Genomic DNA, 14,244 nt, shown 5'->3' with positions numbered 1-14,244 from the left:
AATCAAAATACAAAAAAATTAGTTGCTAGTTTTACTTTATTTGTTATCTTGTTTGCTATATCAAAAACACAAAAAAATTAGTTTACTTGCATTTACTTTATCTAGTTTGCTTTATTTATTGTCTTGCACTCTATATTAAAAATACAAAAAAATTAGTTACCATGTCTAGCTCTGAACCTGTTACTTCTTCGCCTGAAGAATTAGTCTTCACTTTTAAACAAGGGGATGAGGAGAGTTTTAAGGATGCTTGGTCTAGAATTTTTACTTCTTATCGTAAAACTGAACCTCAAATGACTCTAAGTTTGCTCCTTAGTAATTTTTATTTTGGTCTTATGGTTCGCTATAGATATGCTTTGGACACTTTAGTGGGAGGAGATTTCCTTCATTGCAATGGGGATCAAGCTTTTAATGCCATAAAGAAGTTGGTTGCGTCACATGATTCAGCTAATAACTTTGATTCAGCCCTCACTAGCATTTATAATAGATTAAACAATCTCGAGATAAGTACATCTCGCTTGGATGATAACTATTGCCATGTTCGTAATCGTCTTGACCAAGTTTTAGTGAACTCTAAACTTTCATTGTGGGATCCTACTGTTAAAATTGTTATCGGTGATCGAACTCTTCATGCCTACTGTGATATTATGTCTGAATTTTGCCTTATGCCTGAGAGCATTTATAAATCTTTGAAACTTTGGGGAGTCGAGGAAGGAGGAGAAGAAATAACTTTCATTGATAACTCTGTTATAATTCCTAAGGGAATAGCTGCAGGTGTGCATACAACCATTCTTGGAAGAACCAGTATCCATTGATTATCTTGTTATTGAATGTGTAGGGACAGGAAAACTCACACTCGGAAGATCCCTGCTGAAACTATTGGGAGCAGTCATTGATGTGGGAGAAGGCACTCTGAAATTCACCTCTATACCGGGGGGAAATCATATATTTCCTAAACCAAAGGGAAAGAAAAACAATAAGAAAGGTAAGGGTAAAGCCCAAGGTAAGGATGACGCACCACCCCTTGATAATACTTGATATACACTTTCTGCGCCTAGCTGAAAGGCGTTAAAGAAAAGCGCTTATGGGAGACAACCCATGTTTTTACCTACAGTACTTTGTTTTTATTTTGTGTCTTGGAAGTTGTTTACTACTGTAGCAACCTCTCCTTATCTTAGTTTTGTGTTTTGTTGTGCCAAGTTAAGCCGTTGATAGAAAAGTTCATACTAGATTTGGATTACTGCGCAGAAACAGATTTCTTTGCTGTCACGAATCTGGGCAAAATCCCCTGTAGGTAACTCAGAAAATTATGCCAATTTACGTGAGTGATCCTCAGATATGTATGCAACTTTCATTCAATTTGGGCATTTTCATTTGAGCAAGTCTGGTGCCATTTTAAAATTCGTCAATACGAACTGTTCTGTTTTGACAGATTCTGCCTTTTATTTCGCATTGCCTCTTTTGCTATGTTGGATGAATTTCTTTGATCCATTAATGTCCAGTAGCATTATGCAATGTCCAGAAGTGTTAAGAATGATTGTGTCACCTCTGAATATGTTAATTTTTATTGTGCACTAACCCTCTAATGAGTTGTTTCGAGTTTGGTGTGGAGGAAGTTTTCAAGGATCAAGAGAGGAGTATGATGCAACATGATCAAGGAGAGTGAAAGCTCTAAGCTTGGGGATGCCCCGGTGGTTCACCCCTGCATATATCAAGAAGACTCAAGCGTCTAAGCTTGGGGATGCCCAAGGCATCCCCTTCTTCATCAACAACATTATCAGGTTCCTCCCCTGAAACTATATTTTTATTCCATCACATCTTATGTGCTTCGCTTGGAGCGTCGGTTTGTTTTTTGTTTTTGTTTTGTTTGAATAAAATGGATCCGAGCATTCACATTGTATGGGAGAGAGACACGCTCCGCTGTAGCATATGGACAAGTATGTCCTTAGTTTCTACTCATAGTATTCATGGCGAAGTTTCTTCTTCGTTACATTGTTATATGGTTGGAATTGGAAAATGATACATGTAGTAATTTGCTATAATGTCTTGGGTAATGTGATACTTGGCAATTGTTGTGCTCATGATTAAGCTCTTGCATCATATGCTTTGCACCCATTAATGAAGAAATACATAGAGCATGCTAAAATTTGGTTTGCATATTTGGTTTCTCTAAGGTCTAGATAATTTATAGTATTGAGTTTGAACAACAAGGAAGACGGTGTAGAGTCTTATAATGTTTTCAATATGTCTTTTATGTGAGTTTTGCTGCACCGGTTCATCCTTGTGTTTGTTTCAAATAACCTTGCTAGCCTAAACCTTGTATCGAGAGGGAATACTTCTCATGCATCCAAAATACTTGAGCCAACCACTATGCCATTTGTGTCCACCATACCTACCTACTACATGGTATTTTCTGCCATTCCAAAGTAAATTGCTTGAGTGATACCTTTAAAATTCCATCATCACCTTTGCAATATATAGCTCATGGGACAAATAGCTTAAAAACTATTGTGGTATTGAATATGTAATTATGCACTTTATCTCTTATTAAGTTGCTTGTTGTGCGATAACCATGTTCATCGGGGACGCCATCAACTATATTGTTGAATTTCATGTGAGTTGCTATGCATGTTCGTCTTGTCTCGAAGTAAGAGCGATCTACCACCTTATGGTTAAGCATGCATATTGTTAGAGAAGAACATTGGGCCGCTAACTAAAGCCATGATCCATGGTGGAAGTTTCAGTTTTGGACATATATCCTCAATCTCAAATGAGAAAATTATTAATTGTTGTTACATGCTTATGCATAAAAGAGGAGTCCATTATCTGTTGTCTATGTTGTCCCGGTATGGATGTCTAAGTTGAAGAATAATCAATAGCGAGAAATCCAATGCGAGCTTTCTCCTTAGACCTTTGTACAGGCGGCATAGAAGTACCCCTTTGTGACACTTGGTTAAAACATGTGCATTGTGATGATCCGGTAGTCCAAGCTAATTAGGACAAGGTGCGGACACTATTAGTATACTATGCATGAGGCTTGCAACTTATAAGATATAATTTACACGATACATATGCTTTATTACTACCGTTGACAAAATTGTTTCATGTTTTCAAAATCAAAGCTCTAGCACAAATACAGCAATCGATGCTTTTCCTCTATGAGGACCATTCTTTTACCTTCAATGTTGAGTCAGTTCACCTATTTCTCTCCACCTCAAGAAGCAAACACTTGTGTGAACTGTGCATTGATTCCTACATACTTGCTTATTGCACTTGTTATATTACTCTATGTTGACAATATCCATGAGATATACATGTTACAAGTTGAAAGCAACCGCTGAAACTTAATCTTCTTTTGAGTTGCTTCAATGCCTTTACTTTGAATTATTGCTTTATGAGTTAACTCTTATGCAAGACTTATTGATGCTTGTCTTGAAGTGCTATTCATGAAAAGTCTTTGCTATATGATTCACTTGTTTACTCATGTCATATACATTGTTTTGATCGCTGCATTCAATACATATGCTTTACAAATAGTATGATCAAGATTATGATGGCATGTCACTCCAGAAATTATCCGTGTTATCGTTTTACCTCGCTCGGGACGAGCAGAACTAAGCTTGGGGATGCTGATACGTCTCCGACGTATCGATAATTTCTTATGTTCCATGCCACATTATTGATGTTATCTACATGTTTTATGCACACTTTATGTCATATTCGTGCATTTTCCGGAACTAACCTATTAACAAGATGCCGAAGTGCCGATTCTGTCGTTTTCGCTGTTTTTGGTTTCGTAAATCCTAGTAACGAAATATTCTCGAATTGGACGAAATCAACGCCCGGGGTCCTATTTTGCCACGAAGCTTCCGAAGTCCGAAGGAGAGACGAAGAGGGGCCACGAGGGGCCACACCCTAGGGCGGCGCGGCCCCCCTTGGCCGCGCGGCCCTGTGGTGTGGGGCCCTCGTGCCGCCTCTTGACCTGCCCTTCCGCCTACAAATAGCCTCCGTGACGAAACCCCCGCACCGAGAGCCACGATACGGAAAACCTTCCGAGACGCCGCCGCCGCCGATCCCATCTCGGGGGATCCAGGAGATCGCCTCCGCACCCTCGCCGGAGAGGGGATTCATCTCCCGGAGGACTCTACGCCGCCATGGTCGCCTCCGGTGTGATGTGTGAGTAGTCTACCCCTGGACTATGGGTCCATAGCAGTAGCTAGATGGTTGTCTTCTCCCCATTGTGCTATCATTGTCGGATCTTGTGAGCTGCCTAACATGATCAAGATCATCTATCTCGTAATTCTATATGTTGCGTTTGTTGGGATCCGATGAATAGAGAATACTTGTTATGTTGATTATCAAAGTTATATCTATGTGTTGTTTATGATCTTGCATGCTCTCCATTACTAGTAGATGCTCGGCCAAGTAGATGCTTGTAACTCCAAGAGGGAGTATTTATGCTCGATAGTGGGTTCATGCTCGCATTGACACCGGGACGAGTGACGAAAGTTCTAAGGTTGTGTTGTGCTGTTGCCACTAGGGATAAAACATTGATGCTATGTCTAAGGATGTAGTTGTTGATTACATTACGCACCATACTTAATGCAATTGTCCGTTGCTTTGCAACTTAATACCGGAGGGGTTCGGATGATAACCCGAAGGTGGACTTTTTAGGCATAGATGCAGTTGGATGGCGGTCTATGTACTTTGTCGTAATGCCCAATTAAATCTCACTATACTCATCATGATATGTATGTGCATGGTCATGCTCTCTTTATTTGTCAATTGCCCAACCGTAATTTGTTCACCCAACATGCTCGTTTATCTTATGGGAGAGACACCTCTAGTGAACCGTGGACCCCGGTCCAATTCTCTTTACTGAAATACAATCTATCGCAATACTTGTTCTATCGTTTTCTCGCAAACAATCATCTTCCACACAATACGGTTAATCCTTTGTTACAGCAAGCCGGTGAGATTGACAACCTCACTCGTTTCGTTGGGGCAAAGTACTTTGGTTGTGTTGTGCAGGTTCCACGTTGGCGCCGGAATCCCTGGTGTTGCGCCGCACTACATCCCGCCGCCATCAACCTTCAACGTGCTTCTTGGCTCCTCCTGGTTCGATAAACCTTGGTTTCTTTCTGAGGGAAAAGTTGCTGCTGTGCGCATCATACCTTCCTCTTGGGGTTCCCAACGAACGTGTGAGTTACACGCCATCAGTCGCCAGAGTGGACCCACAGGGGGCCCAGGAGGTAGGCCGGCGCGGCCCAGGCCCTGGCCGCGCCGCCTTACCCCCTCACCGCCTCATCGCCCCTCCGACTCCGCCTCTTCGCCTATATAAAGGTCCTCGACCTAAAACCTCGAGACGAAAAAGCCACGGTACGGGAAACCTTCCGCGAGCCGCCGCCATCGCGAAGCCAAGATCCGGGGGACAGGACTCTCGTTCCGCACGCCGCCGGGACGGGAAAGTGCCCCGGAAGGCTCCTCCATCGACACCACCGCCATCTTCATCAACGCTACCGTCTCCCATGAGGAGGGAGTAGTTCTCCATCGAGGCTCTGGGCTGTACCGGTAGCTATGTGGTTCATCTCTCTCCTATGTACTTCAATACAATAATCTCATGAGCTGCCTTACATGATTGAGATTCATATGATGATGCTTGTAATCTAGATGTCATTATGCTAGTCAATGTGGATTTTACTTATGTGATCTCCGGAGACTCCTTGTCCCACGTGTGTAAAGATGACAGTGTGTGCTCCGTGTGGGTCTCTTAGGCTATATTTCACGTAATACTTATTCACCGTTATGAAGAGCATAGTGAAGTGCTTATTTATATCTCTTTATGATTGCAATGTGTTTTGTATCACAATTTATTTGTGTGCTACTCTAGTGATGTTATTAAAGTAGTTTATTCCTCCCGCACGGTGTAATGGTGACGAGTGTGTGCATCGTGTTAGTACTTGGCGTAGGCTATGATTGTGATCTCTTGTAGATTATGAAGTTAACTATTGCTATGATAGTATTGATGTGATCTATGCCTCCTTTCGTAGCGTGAAGGTGACAAGTGTGCATGCTATGTTAGTACTTGGTTTAGTTGTGTTGATCTGTCATGCACTCTAAGGTTATTTAAATATGAACATCGAATATTGTGGAGCTTGTTAACTCCGGCATTGAGGGTTCGTGTAATCCTACACAGTTAGTGGTGTTCATCATCCAACAATAGGGTGTAGAGTCTAGCATCTATCTATTTATTTATGTGATCAATGTTGAGAGTGTCCACTAGTGAAAGTATGATCCTTAGGCCTTGTTCCTAAATACTGCTATCGCTGCTTGTTTACTGTTTTACTGCATCTCTACTGCCCGCAATATTACCACCATCAACCACACGCCAGCAAGCACTTTTCTGGCGCTGTTGCTACTGCTCATACTTATTCATACCACCTGTATTTCACTATCTCTTCGCCGAACTAGTGCACCTATTAGGTGTGTTGGGGACACAAGAGACTTCTTGCTTTGTGGTTGCAGGGTTGCATGAGAGGGATATCTTTGACCTCTTCCTCCCCGAGATCGATAAACCTTGGGTGATCCACTTAAGGGAAACTTGCTGCTGTTCTACAAACCTCTGCTCTTGGAGGCCCAACACTGTCTACAAGAATAGAAGCTCCCGTAGACATCAAGCACTTTTCTGGCGCCGTTGCCGGGGACGAAAGGTAAACGGCACACACACAACGGAACCCGGCAACTAAGCACTTTTCTGGCGCCGTTGTGTGTGTGCTCGAAGCTATTTCCTTTAGATCCTGCAATTGCATCTTTTTGTTTCTTGTTTACACTAGTTAGGCATAATGGAAAACAACAAAAATATGAGAGATCTTTATGAACTTTATCTTGAATTAGGACATGATGTGTTTGAAGAGAGAATTAAAAAACCCATGGAACTTTATATGCATGCTAATGGGAATCTTATTAATATGAATGCTTTGAACACTATTGTTGCTAATGCTATGGAAAATTCTAAGCTTGGGGAAGCTGGTTTTGATGAGCATGATCTTTTTAGTCCCCCAAACATTGAGGAGAAAATTTACTTTGATGATACTTTACCTCCTATTTATGATGATTATAATGATAGTAGCCTTTTGGTTCCACCTGTTATGGAGGATAAATTTGATTATGATTACAATATACCTCCTATATTTGATGATGAGAATAATAATGATAGCTACTTTGTTGGATTTGCTCCCACTATAACTACTAAAATTGATTATGCTTATGTGGAGAGTAATAATTTTATGCATGAGACTCATGATAAGAATGCTTTATGTGATAGTTATATTGTTGAGTTTGCTCATGATGCTACTGGATATTATTATGAGAGAGGAAAATATGGTTGTAGAAATTTTCATGTTACTAAAATACCTCTCTTTTTGCTGAAAATCTTGAAGTTGAGCTTGTCTAGTTTTTCTATGCTTGTTGCATTATGCTTCTTGAATTTATTTATTTACAAGATTCCTTTTCATAGGAAGCATGTTAGGCTTAAATTTGTTTTTAATCTGCCTCTTTATGCTCTCTTTTGCTTCAAATACTATTTTTCGCGAGTGCATCATTAAAACTGCTGAGCCCATCTTAATGGCTATAAAGAAAGCACTTCTTGGGAGATAACCCATGTGTTTATTTTGCTACAGTACTTTGTTTTATATTTGTGTCTTGGAAGTTGTTTACTACTGTAGCAACCTCTCCTTATCTTAGTTTTGTGTTTTTTTTGTGCCAAGTAAAGTCGTTGATAGCAAGGTTCATACTAGATTTGGATTACTACGCAGAAACAGATTTCTTTGCTGTCACGAATCTGGGACAAATTCTCTGTAGGTAACTCAGAAAATTATGCCAATTTACGTGAGTGATCCTCAGATATGTACGCAACTTTCATTCAATTTGAGCATTTTCATTTGAGCAAGTCTGGTGCCTCAGTAAAATTCGTCTTTACGGACTGTTCTGTTTTGACAGATTCTGCCTTTTATTTCGCATTGCTTCTTTTGCTATGTTGGATGGATTTCTTTGTTTCATTGACTTCCAGTAGCTTTGGGCAATGTCCAGAAGTGTTAAGAATGATTGTGTCACCTCTGAACATGTGGATTTTTGATTATGCACTAACCCTCTAATGAGTTGTTTTGAGTTTGGTGTGAAGGAAGTTTTCAAGGGTCAAGAGAGGAGGATGATACAATGCGATCAAGAAGAGTGAAAAGTCTAAGCTTGGGGATGCCCCGGTGGTTCATCCCTGCATAATTCAAGAAGACTCAAGCATCTAAGCTTGGGGATGCCCAAGACATCCCCTTCTTCATCGACAAATTATCAGGTTCCTTCTCTTGAAACTATATTTTTATTCGGTCACATCTTATGTGCTTTACTTGGAGCGTCTGTATGTTTCTTGTTTTTGTTTTTGTTGAATAAATGCTTGTGTGGGAGAGAGACACGCTCCGCTGGTTTGTATGAACACATGTGTTCTTAGCTTTTAATTTTCATGGCGAAGCTTCTTCTTCGTTAAATTGTTATATGGTTGGAATTGGAAAATGATACATGTAGTAATTGCTATAATGTCTTGGATAATGTGATACTTGGCAATTGTTGTGCTCATGTTTAAGCTCTTGCATCATATACTTTGCACCTATTAATGAAGAAATACATAGAGCTTGCTAAAATTTGGTTTGCATAATTGGTCTCTCTAAGGTCTAGATAATTTCTAGTAAAGAGTTTGAACAACAAGGAAGACGGTGTAGAGTCTTATAATGTTTACAATGTGTCTTTTATGTGAGTTTTGCTGCACCGGTTCATCCTTGTGTTTGTTTCAAATAAACCTTGATAGCCTAAACCTTGTATCGAGAGGGAATACTTCTCATGCATCCAAAATCCTTGAGCCAACCACTATGCCATTTGTGTCCACCATACCTACCTACTACATGGTATTTCTCCGCCATTCCAAAGTAAATTGCTTGAGTGCTATCTTTAAACAATTCAAAATTTATTACCTCTGATTTGTGTCAATGTTTTATAGCTCATGAGGAAGTATGTGGTGTTTATCTTTCAATCTTGTTGGGCAACTTTCACCAATGGACTAGTGGCTTCATCCGCTTATCCAATAATTTTGCAAAAAGAGCTGGCAATGGGATTCCCAGTCCCAAATTAATTAAATAAAAATAGACACTCCTCCATGGTATGTGATTGTTGGACGGCACCCGAAGGATTCGGTTAGCCATGGCTTGAGAAAGCAAAGGTGGGGAGGAGTGTCATCATAATAAAACTAAAATAAAAAGGCACTCCTTCATGGTATGAGATTGTTGGCAGGCACCCGAAGGATTCGGTTAGCCATGGTTTGTGAAAGAAAGGTTGGAAGGAGTGCCACACAAAAATAAAAATAAAATGGGAGCCGCTCTTTGAAGGTTTGTCTGGCAAGGTGGTTAGAGTGCCCGCTACCATTCGTTGACAACAACAAACACCTCTCAAAATTTTACTTTTATGCTCTCTTTATGTTTTCAAAATAAAAGCTCTAGCACAAATATAGCAATCAATGCTTCCCTCTGCGAAGGACCATTCTTTTACTTTTATGTTGAGTCAGTTTACCTATCTCTCTCCACCTCAAGAAGCAAACACTTGTGTGAACTGTGCATTGATTCCTACATACTTGCATATTGCATTTGTTATATTGCTTTGCATTGACAACTATCCATGAGATATACATGTTACAAGTTGAAAGCAACCGCTGAAACTTAATCTTCCATTGTGTCGCTTCAATGCCTTTACTTTGAATTATTGCTTTATGAGTTAACTCTTATGCAAGACTTATTGATGCTTGTCTTTAAGTACTATTCATGAAAAGTCTTTGCTTTATGATTCATTTGTTTACTCATGTCATTACCATTGTCTTGGATTGCTGCATTCATTACATGTGTTTACAATAGTATGATCAAGGTTATGATGGCATGTCACTCCAGAAATTATCTTTTTTATCGTTTACCTGCTCGGGACGAGCAGAAACTAAGCTTGGGGATGCTGATACGTCTCCGACGTATCGATAATTTCTTATGTTCCATGCCACATTATTGATGATATCTACATGTTTTATGCATACTTTATGTCATATTTATGCGTTTTCTGGAACTAACCTATTGACGAGATGCCGAAGGGCCAGTTGCTGTTTTCTGCTGTTTTTGGTTTCAGAAATCCTAGTAAGGAAATATTCTCGGAATCGGACGAAATCAACGCCCAGCATCTTAGAATCCCCGGAAGCATCCAGAACACCCGAGAGTCGCCAGAGTGGACCCACAGGGGGCCCAGGAGGTAGGCCGGTGCGGCCCAGGCCCTGGCCGCGTCGCCTTACCCCCTCACCGCCTCATCGCCCCTCCGACTCCGCCTCTTCGCCTATATAAAGGTCCTCGACCTAAAACCTCGAGACGAAAAAGCCACGGTACGAGAAACCTTCCAGAGCCGCCGCCATCGCGAAGCCAAGATCTGGGGGACAGGACTCTCTATTCCGGCACGCCGCCGGGACGGGGAAGTGCCCCCGGAAGGCTCCTCCATCGACACCACCGCCATCTTCATCAACGCTGCTGTCTCCCATGAGGAGGGAGTAGTTCTCCATCGAGGCTCGGGGCTGTACTCGGTAGCTATGTGGTTCATCTCTCTCCTATGTACTTCAATACAATAATCTCATGAGCTGCCTTACATGATTGAGATTCATATGATGATGCTTGTAATCTAGATGTCATTATGCTAGTCAATGTGGATTTTACTTATGTGATCTCCGGAGACTCCTTGTCCCACGTGTGTAAAGGTGACAGTGTGTGCACCGTGTGGGTCTCTTAGGCTATATTTCACAGAATACTTATTCACTGTTATGAAGAGCATAGTGAAGTGCTTATTTATATCTCTTTATGATTGCAATGTGTTTTGTATCACAATTTATTTGTGTGCTACTCTAGTGATGTTATTAAACTAGTTTATTCCTCCTGCACGGTGTAATGGTGACAGTGTGTGCATCATGTTAGTACTTGGCGTAGGCTATGATTGTGATCTCTTGTAGATTATGAAGTTAATTATTGCTATGATAGTATTGATGTGATCTATGCCTCCTTTCGTAGCGTGAAGGTGACAGTGTGCATGCTATGTTAGTACTTGGTTTAGTTGTGTTGATCTGTCATGCACTCTAAGGTTATTTAAATATGAACATCGAATATTGTGGAGCTTGTTAACTCCGGCATTGAGGGTTCGTGTAATCCTACATAGTTAGTGGTGTTCATCATCCAACAAGAGGGTGTAGAGTCTAGCATCTATCTATTTATTTATGTGATCAATGTTGAGAGTGTCCACTAGTGAAAGTATGATCCTTAGGCCTTGTTCCTAAATATCGCTATCGCTGCTTGTTTACTCGTTTTACTGCATCTCTATCGCCCGCAATATTACCACCATCAACCACACGCCAGCAAGCACTTTTCTGGCGCTGTTGCTACTGCTCATACTTATTCATACCACCTGTATTTCACTATCTCTTCGCCGAACTAGTGCACCTATTAGGTGTGTTGGGGACACAAGAGACTTATTGCTTTGTGGTTGCGGTGGTTGCATGAGAGGGATATCTTTGACCTCTTCCTCCCTGAGATCGATAAACCTTGGGTGATCCACTTAAGGGAAACTTGCTGCTGTTCTACAAACCTCTGCTCTTGGAGGCCCAACACTGTCTACAAGAATAGAAGCTCCCGTAGACATCACACAACAATGCAACAAAACTAAGATAAGGAGAGGTTGCTACAGTAGTAACAACTTCCAAGACTCAAATATAAAATAAAAGTGCAGTAGTAAAAATATGGGTTGTCTCCCATAAGCGCTTTTCTTTAACGCCTTTCAGCTAGGCGCAGAAAGTGTATATCAAGTATTATCAAGAGATGATGCATCAAAATCATAATTTGTTCTAATAATAGAATCAAAAGGTAACTTCATTCTCTTTCTAGGGAAGTGTTCCATACCTTTCTTGAGAGGAAATTGATATTTAATATTACCTTCCTTCATATCAATGATAGCACCAACAGTTCGAAGAAAAGGTCTTCCCAATATAATGGGACAAGATGCATTGCATTCAATATCCAAGACAACAAAATCAACGGGGACAAGGTTATTGTTAACGGTAATGTGAACATTATCAACTCTCCCCAAAGGTTTCTTTGTAGAATTATCAGCAAGATTAACATCCAAGTAACAATTTTTCAATGGTGGCAAGTCAAGCATATTATAGATTTTTCTAGGCATAACGGAAATACTTGCACCAAGATCACATAAAGCATTACAATCAAAGTCATTGACCTTCATCTTAATGATAGGCTCCCAACCATCCTCTAGCTTCCTAGGAATAGAAGTTTCGCGATTTAATTTCTCTTCTCTAGCTTTTATGAGAGCATTTGTAATATGTTTCGTGAAAGCCAAATTTATAGCACTAGCATTAGGACTCTTAACAAGTTTTTGTAAGAACTTTATAACTTCAGAGATATGACAATCATCAAAATCCAAACCATTATAATCTAAAGCAATGGGATCATTATCCCCAATGTTGGAAAAAATTTCAGCAGTTTTATCACAGGCAGTTTCAGCAGTTTTAGCAGTTTCAGGCAGTTTTTCGCGCTTTGCATTTGAAGTGGAAACATTGCCAACACCAATTCTTTTACCATTATTAGTAGGAGGTGCAGCAACATGTATAGCATTAGCATTGCTAGTGGTGGTAATAGTCCAGACTTTAGCTATATTATCTTCTTTTTCATTTTCTTCTTTCTCCCACCTAGCTGCAATTCGGCCATCAATCTTATATTCTCATTAATTCTAACTTGGATGGCATTTGCTGTAGTAACAATTTTATTATTATGATTCTCATGAGGCATAACTTTTGATTTCAAAAGATCAACATCAGCAGCAAGACTATCGACTTTAGAAGCAAATATATCAATTTTCCCAAGCTTTTCTTCAACAGATTTGTTAAAAGCAGTTTGTGTACTAATAAATTCTTTAAGCATGGCTTCAAGTCCAGGGGGTGAATTCCTATTATTTTTGTAAGAATTCCCATAAGAATTACCATAGCCGTTGCCATTATTATAAGGATATGGCCTATAGTTGTTACTAGAATTGTTCCGGTAAGCGTTGTTGTTGAAATTATTATTTTTAATGAAGTTCACATCAACATGTTCTTCTTGAGCAACCAATGAAGCTAACGGAACATTATTAGGATCAATATTTGTCCTATCATTCACAAGCATAGACATAATAGCATCAATCTTATCATTCAAGGAAGAGGTTTCTTCGATAGAATTTACCTTCTTACCTTGTGGAGCTCTTTCCGTGTGCCATTCAGAGTAATTAATCATCATATTATCAAGAAGCTTTGTTGCTTCGCCAAGAGTGATGGACATAAAGGTACCTCCAACAGCTGAATCCAATAGGTTCCGCGAAGAAAAGTTCAGTCCTGCATAAAAGGTTTGGATGATCATCCAAGTAGTCGATCCATGGGTTGGGCAATTTTTAACCAAAGATTTCATTCTTTCCCATGCTTGTGCAACATGCTCATTATCCAATTGTTTAAAATTCATTATGCTACTCCTCAAAGATATAATTTTAGCAGGGGGATAATATCTACCAATAAAAGCATCCTTGCATTTAGTCCATGAATCAATACTATTCTTAGGCAGAGATAGCAACCAATCTTTAGCTCTTCCTCTTAATGAGAAAGGAAACAATTTTAATTTTATTATGTCACCATCTACATCTTTATACTTTTGCATTTCACATAGTTCAACAAAGTTATTGAGATGGGCAGCAGCATCATCAGAACTAACACCAGAAAATTGCTCTCGCATAACAATATTTAGTAAAGCAGGTTTAATTTCAAAGAATTCTGCTGTAGTAGCAGGTGGAGCAATAGGTGTGCATAAGAAATCATTATTATTTGTGGTTGTGAAGTCACACAACTTAGTATTTTCAGGAGTACCCATTTTAGCAATAGTAAATAAAGCAAACTAGATAAAGTAAATGCAAGTAACTATTTTTTGTGTGTTTTTAATATGGAGTGCAAACAAGATAGCAAATAAAGTAAAACTAGCAACTAATTTTTTTTGTATTTTGATATAATGCAGCAAACAAAGTAGTAAATAAAATAATGCAAGACAAAAACAAAGTAAAGAGATTGGGATGTGGAGACTCTCCTTGCAGCGTGTCTTGATCTCC

The sequence above is a fragment of the Lolium rigidum genome, chromosome 6, assembly GCF_022539505.1.
Source record: "Lolium rigidum isolate FL_2022 chromosome 6, APGP_CSIRO_Lrig_0.1, whole genome shotgun sequence".
Lineage (NCBI taxonomy): Eukaryota > Viridiplantae > Streptophyta > Magnoliopsida > Poales > Poaceae > Lolium > Lolium rigidum.
This window is presented reverse-complemented; position numbering follows the sequence as displayed.